Genomic DNA, 7,917 nt, shown 5'->3' on the forward strand with positions numbered 1-7,917 from the left:
AGCACAGACGTTGTTGTAGAATGGACTAAGGTTCAAGTTTTAATTCTGTGATTTGTTGGCTTAACGAATCTGTCTGGTTTGTCTAAGGTTTGTAAGCTTCAGTTTTTTTAATTTTTCATTAAGAACATATGATTAATAATAATAACACAGAGCTTGACTGAAAGGATAAAGGAGAAGATATGTATAAAGAGCTTAGATCAGTGCCTGCTCTAAACCAGTAATAGACTTTACATGAGTGTGAATTCTTATTCCCTTCATTGGACAATAAACTTTGAGAGCAGAGATTATATATTTCTTGTCTACTAGTATACTCTTGGTTTCTGGCACATGGAAAGGTCAATAAATATTGCTGACTTATGAGTGAATGAAGGAATGAACTCTACAGAAATTCAGACACTCCAAGTGTGATAGCCTTTTAACATGCAGTGGTGGTATTAATCAAAGTAAATATGTTTCCTTTTGTCAGATAATCATAGGAATTTGATTGCTTTATATCACTGTATTCTAAACACTGGGTTCTTGATGGCCAACTATTAGTTGACCTCTGAACACTATGAGAAACCTGAGATCTGGTAAGTTCAGTAACTGGTGAGGCAGCTCTTTCTAAGTTCATCTTAGCAAACAAGAACATTTGATTCTAAGGAGTTAGAATACTCATCAGAATTATTTATTAATCTACAAAAAATGAGACAATATAGCATATCTAATACTATGATCTTCTCAGGGTCTTGCAAGAGACTTTGTTTTAGTTTGTGAGGGAACTGCAAAACTCTCTACTAAAAGTAAGGATTGGCAAAGCTGCAGTGTATGGAATTGACCCTCCAAAGAGTGCTCATCTTGGTCAGGTCTATAAGTTTAATGGCTCCTGGAATTGCATTCCAAGGGTGTTACATCTAAGAGTCCTCTTTGGGAATTCTGACTCTCTCCATTTGCAGACTTAGACCAACTTTTATTTTCTTAGATTACTCTGAACTTGCTCTTGATTGTCAGTAGTTTTTCTGGTCCACAATCCATGTGATTGTTATGTGATGCAAAAAGATCAATAACCCTTCTGAAGTTTTCATTTCAGTCTAAAATAATTTCCTATATCCTACAATTTTGCCAAGAAGAAAGTTAAAAAGATGTTGTTAAGCTATTAGAACATATAAAGCATGTATTTGAGTCTAATAAATATGATTGTACATTAATTATTTAAAGTATGTCTTCAGGAAACTTTTGAATCACATGTATTTTTCTCCTTGCACTTGATTTTCAGTGTACACATAGAACTGCACTGAAAACACCTCAGAAGGAAGAGGACAATTTTGAAATATGTTTTACTTAAAAAAAAAAAAGGAAAACAACTACTATAACAGAAACAGAAGGACATTACAAATTATATAGGAGCTGTATAGTTGGTATTTCAATGTAGTCAAACATTTACTTTGAGCTGTGCTACCTGAAGTTCAATGTGGTCTGCAGAATATTTCAGTTCATTAACAGGGATTTTGTCAACAAATATGTTTTTGAGCTAAACTTTAAGGTAGAAAGTAAATTTATCTGCACATTTGCATTTGATACCTTTGCTTCAAACATTGGTAAATTGTTCTAATCACAGTTTGAAGTGGAGCAATACAATTTATAACCAGATATGGTTTCCTTTCAATCATGAGAAATATATACTATATATATGTTTATTGTGTATATACATAAATACTATATATTTTTCATTTATTTGTATTTATATGTGTTTCTATGTATATTTACATGTTTATGTAATAAGTCTCCACAAGGATGTTCATTTCAAATAACAGAAAAAAAGTCTGACATAGCTTAAGTGGAGTTTATTAACTTATAGAACACGAGGGCCAGGCGAGAACAGTTGCAGGGCTAGTTAGTTCAACTGCTTAGCAATATTACCAAAGGCTCACCTGTCCTCAGAACTTCAGTTTTAACCTCAAGCTTGTTCCCTCATAATTGTAATTTGGCTGCCACAGCGCCAGCCTTTATTGCACCTCAGTCTTATTCAGGGAACAGGAAAAATAATTCTTATCAAATACCCTCTTTTTTTTTTCTTTAAATCAAAGGCTTCCTTAAAATATTTCTTCTTTTAATAGAAAAAAATCCCATGTCAATTTGTAGATAAATTATTCTCAAGGATGATGGAATTTCTAATAGAGACTTGATCAGGTTGAGGATAGAGCCACCTCCGTCAGGGCATGACCAAGTAAAGGGTAGAAGTGGTCATTTGATCCATACTGCTGCTCTGCTAGCTGGGAAAATATGGGGGAAAGACTTACAGAGATAGCAAATCACTGCTGATAAAAATACCAACTTCCTGTTACCCACAAGTGCTAACATTTTTAGTTCTTTTATATTTGCTGTGAATTTTTAAGTCAATAAAATCAGGCAAGGTAACAAACTATGGTTACCAAAGGGGAAAGTGAGGTGGGGGGGATAAACTAGGAATTTGGGATTAACAGATGCACACTACTGTATGTAAAATAGATAAACAACAAGGACATACTGTAGAGCACAGGGAATTATATTCAATATCTTGTAATAACCAATAATGGAAAAGAGTCTGAAAAATAATATATATGTTTATATAACTGAATCACTTTCCTATACACCTGAAACATTGTAAATCAACTATAGTTCTATTAAAAACAAACAAACAATGGGAATTCTCTGGTGGTCCAGTGGTTAGACTCAGCGTTTCCACTGCAGGGAGCCTGGGTTTGATCCCTGGTTGGGGAACTAAGCTGTGGGTGCAGCCCAAACTAACAAACAGACAAACAAACAAGCAAGGTATAGAGTCTATTGATGTAAAATTGTATCTTTCTTTTCGTGATCCTTAAATAATTTAAAATATAAGCATTTTGAAGCAAAGGAAATCAAAGCAGAGTCCAAATTGTTAAAAATATAGATATTTTAAGTGGATTTATTCTGGTATTTTCTTATAGAGTAAGAGAGTGTGTTATTTCCTTACTACATGAAGAGGAGATGAAGGAGTTAAACAGTGATACAGAAATAGTTTTCAAATTTTACCTTGGTAAGGCTATTAAACATTGTACATTTCAAAATATTCAATGAAATCATATTAAAATGCACGGTTACATGATATATATATATACAAGTATGTATATATTTCATGATGATTGGCCTCAATTAGAAAATCATATTGAAAGTTTTTAAACACTTTATTAGCATCTAATCAATGGTTTACTGGATAAAGAAATTTGTAAGCAAAAGAAATCAAAAGCATTGTGCGTTATGTTTTTTCCAATTTATTAAAGGGAAATTATTCTTTGAGGTGACTTGACGTTCTTTGAGACTGAATAGAAATAACAACCTGCCTTCCTGGAAACACACCTATTTATTGTTTCATTGATATATAAGAACATGATTTGGTATCAACGGCTTATTCCCAGGTTTCTACGGTTCTCACACTCAGTTTTATTCATATTCCTTGCCCATTACAGGGAAACATGAACCAGTGAATATGTCAAGAAAAAAGGGATTTGGAACCTAAAACTGAACTGCCAGGCAGGATCACAGAGTAAAAGAGGGATTTTTTTTAAGCCTGAAACAATAGGAAACATAAATGGCATACAGTTACATGTTTCTGTGTAAGACAAAGGAAATTTCTTATCTTTACCTGAGGATGTTTCCTGAGCTGTCAGTCACTTTCAATGGGAGTTCAAATCAAGTCATTTGTTAATGTTGATATTAACTCTGAAAAAAGAAAAAAAGAAAAGAAAAGGAAAGAAAAAGAGTTCACAGCATTATGAAAACTCAAAAACAAGTACAACCACAAAGTTTTAAATTGGTAGTTTGCTTTAAAAGTTTTTCTCCATTCATAATTTTTCTAATACAAATTAAAAATGGTATTTTGAATTAGAGTGTTGGTCAGTAAATAAAATGAATCTGTACATTAAGTGAATGGTTTTTATAGCTCTTAAGTAAAGTAATTCCAGTGAGAACAGGGGACTCTGATACTTACATTTCTGGGAAATTCTGGAAATGATGGAAGAACTCTGGGAACAAATGTTGCCTGAGTTTCACTCTGTCTAATGTTAACATCTTTCCATGACGAAACCTGAATGCCCCCAAATTCTCATGTTCTTTGGTGATCACCTTTTCCTTTTTAATGCAGCCAACATGTAACACAGTCTGGATCATCTTCCTCCTGATGGCAGTAATTCCTTGCCTTTGTGGGACCCTGTCCTTGGCTATAAGTTTGAAAAGCTCAGGGATCCTTACATGTCTAATAAATCCAGCCTAAGTGGCTACTTGTCATCCCTTTTTTAAGATTCCTGTTCTGAACACTCTGGTGATCAGAATTTGCCCTCTCACAATCTTCCCTCTAGGAAATGATCCTCTGTACACTGTTATGTCACATGCAGGGTCAGAACCTCCACTCTCCCTGGTAACATACTCAGAGACACCATTCCTCAAAGCAAAAACCTAAGAAAGCTAAAACTGCCATGTAGCATTCAAAAAGAAACCTGAACGAGCAGAATGGGATTGCAATGCAAAATATTAAAAAGATAAGCAAGAAAAAAAATGTTAACAGTTAGCACTGCTCCTTTGGGTGTATCCATTCTCCTTTACAGGGTTCCTGATTTTTTTCTGGATTCCCCTTACCTCCTCCTTTCACTTTTCCAACTCTACTATGCTGTAGTCATGCTTATCTCTTTCAGGAGTTCCTTTCAACTATTTTGTCATTCCTTGCAGTCCAGGCTCCAACCCTCAGACTCAGATAAATAAATGAAATTTTCTATCCCCAAACAAATCCTACTTCCTTTATTCTGTCCCTGAATTCTTGATTCTGGAAAGCATCTGTTCCTTCAATCACTACACATGCTACCCACATGAGAGTATTATGTTGCCTAGGGTCTAAACTAGCAATCTCAAGAGCTGACAAGACTTTTTCCTGGCATTGGTTCAAGATATCTCCATGAATAATGACTATATTACAAGCATCTGATTCATTGTGCTTACCCAGGTGGTTCCTTCTGGTATTAAGGGGGATACTGTCCCCAAAACAATTTCCAATTTCCACCCAAGAAGACAGACATGGCTTGTTACCCCAGCACTGTCTCTTTTAAGTGCAAAATTTAAAGGTGAAAGTATACCTCTTGCAACAAAAAGAAACTACTGGAAACCAAAATAAGCATAGTTGCTCTACACACACTGTTGACAACTACTGATGTGTCTTGTTATGTAGCAACCCCCTTTAGTATATAGAGAGCTGTAGCATCATCTTTTATATAGAGTCACATGAACCTTAACATCAGCAGAGCTTATGTTTGCATTTTCATGTTTTATACTATTGTAACTTGTTTTTTAGAGATATTCTGTTAAAAGAAACAACTGATTTTGCAATAGAAATCTCTAAAGATGTATGGAACTTAGGGGAGGGAAGTAAGCTTCAAAATTTTTTCCAGTCTAAGGATTTTTTTACAAATCTTCTTGAAAATTTCCTTTAGTGACATCAACCAGTTAATTATCATGTATTGCTGAGAACTCACCTTCTAGACCTGGAACTGATCTAGGAGTTGTAAGTGAGATGTTATTTAAATTTAAGACAAGCCTCTGGTATCAAAATGCTTTAGTCTTTCTTTCTGAAGATGTCATAATTCCTCATCAACCTGAATGTGCAGTTCAGAAAGTTCTAAATTTAATGGGTTTAAAAGAGAAGCTGATTCACGTTTTTGAAAATTTGATGTCTGAGTGATAGACAACCTGTAGCAACTTTTTGGTAAACAGTGGTATTTTATTTGCTTTCTACAGTGAGAATATGAATATGGTTAGATGGTTGATAAAATATGTTTAAATGTTTCTTGTACGTAGAATTAATCTTATTTATTTAATTAAAATAGTCTCATGCTGGCAAAATTTTAGTTTTTACTGTATTTTAGTAGAATATAAAATCAGACTCAGTTATTTATTTCTCTTTTGAACAAGTATGTCTTTCTTGTTTGCACTAACATTGAGTCATTGCAAAAATACTCTCTCCCACCGGCGATTTGCTATAGTTACACACAATTCTCCTTTAGCATGTCCTGCCTGGCGGAATAAGTGTTCTCTATCCTCATGACAGAATCTATCAAGGGGGCTGGGCTTCATAGCCTTTCCAGTGACAGGGTTTCAAGAAAAATTGCTGATTGAAAATAATGTGCAAACCTACTACTGGGCATTGCTCAGGTAAATCTCTCTTTTTAATGGCTGAGGGTCACTTTGTCTCAGAATAACTGTACACACATCCACAGAAGTTGGATGGAATCTGGAATATGGAATATGGCTTTCCTCAAATGGTTCCTTTGAGACCTCTCAAGATGTTTTGAAAATATTTTTAAAGAGATCATGACAATGTGATAGTAAATACATTCATGATCATGTCCAGATGCTGAATAACTCATAGAATATTCTATGGTGCTTCACCAGGGCCCTTTAAAAGTTATTCAAAATCATTCTCAGCTGAACTTTGAAAAATGTCACTTGATCTTGACAACACTCAATTATATAGAAAATTATATAGAGGCCTTGGTTTAATAATATATCAATTATATAGAGGCCTTGGTTTAATAATATATCAATGAGTGATTCAACTAGAATTGTTTTTGGTATTTTATTGCTGGAAGTTTTGTCCTTCTGAACAAATAGCTCATTTTTACTTTAAATTGTATGTAATTTAATATTAATATACAAATTTAAATGCATTTGTATATTTCAAGTTCTGTGCCAGAAATTTGGATCTTATGTTTCTTGTCTAATTAGTCATAAAATACTTTTTATAGTTTTGACTTTATCTGAAAAAAACTATAGAGAATTTTAGTTCACTTTTCTAACCTAGAAGATTTGGTACATAAACTACTTGATTTTTTTCATTGTATGGTTGAGGATCTTCTATGGCCTTAGATGGATTTTCACCACAATCACTGGTATATTTGAGATAATGAGCTGAAGCTAAATATGTGCTGATTCCTGGTATTTTGTGGAAGTGTTTTGCTTAGTTCTTAATTTGGTTTTGCTATGCACATGGGTGTGAGTATGTGTTTGTGTGTGTGTGTGTGTGTGTGAAATAATATAGCACATAGAGGGTTTTGAGTTAATTGAGGGTTTATCCTACAAAAATAAGATAGAATTCTTTATAATTTGTAAGAAATACAGAAATATACTATGTCAAGTGAAGAAATTCTTATATTGATCTTTCACAAATGTGATATAAGAAACCATATTTCTTAAGAGATTAAACCATATGGAGTCTATTTACACAGACACATGATTTCAGAAGGTAAACACAGTTGATGATGCCTGTGTGTTTAGGGTAACAATACTTTGAGAAGGTTGTTTTCAAAAAGTTTTTATGTTCCATAGTCCTCAGAAGAGAAAGTGGGATCCTGAGTTGATGCAACAATCACACATTATTAAACATGTTCCATATAGAGATAAACTTAAGAGATTCTGGATTTATATATATTAACATCTAATGTGAATAGAATCATAGAATGTTAAAGCTGGAAAGGAATGTAAAGATTATCTAATTAAAATTAGATAATCTCCCCATTTTAAGATCCTTAACTTTGTCACATCTTCAAAGCTTTTTTAGCCAAGAAGGTAATACTTTCACAAATTCTGAAGATTGTGTTAACTGTGGGAGGCCATTTTTCAGCCTACTACACTCAGTGATGTTTTTCTATGTTTAGAGAAACTCTTGATACGAAAATCAGTAAAATTTCTGTCATGCCAATTTACTGTTCCATTATACAAATTCCCAAGCGAAGAGTGATGGAGGAAGCACTGTTCATGAGATAAAATTTATAAGAACTTAATATATATTAGACATGTAATAAATACACATTGCATGAATAATTGAATATTTTTGGTGGAATCCTTGATTTTTACTTTGAATCAAATGGAAGAACACTA

This window comes from Leucopleurus acutus, assembly GCF_964270905.1.
Source record: "Leucopleurus acutus genome assembly, chromosome: 5".
In the NCBI taxonomy this organism is placed as follows: domain Eukaryota; kingdom Metazoa; phylum Chordata; class Mammalia; order Artiodactyla; family Delphinidae; genus Leucopleurus; species Leucopleurus acutus.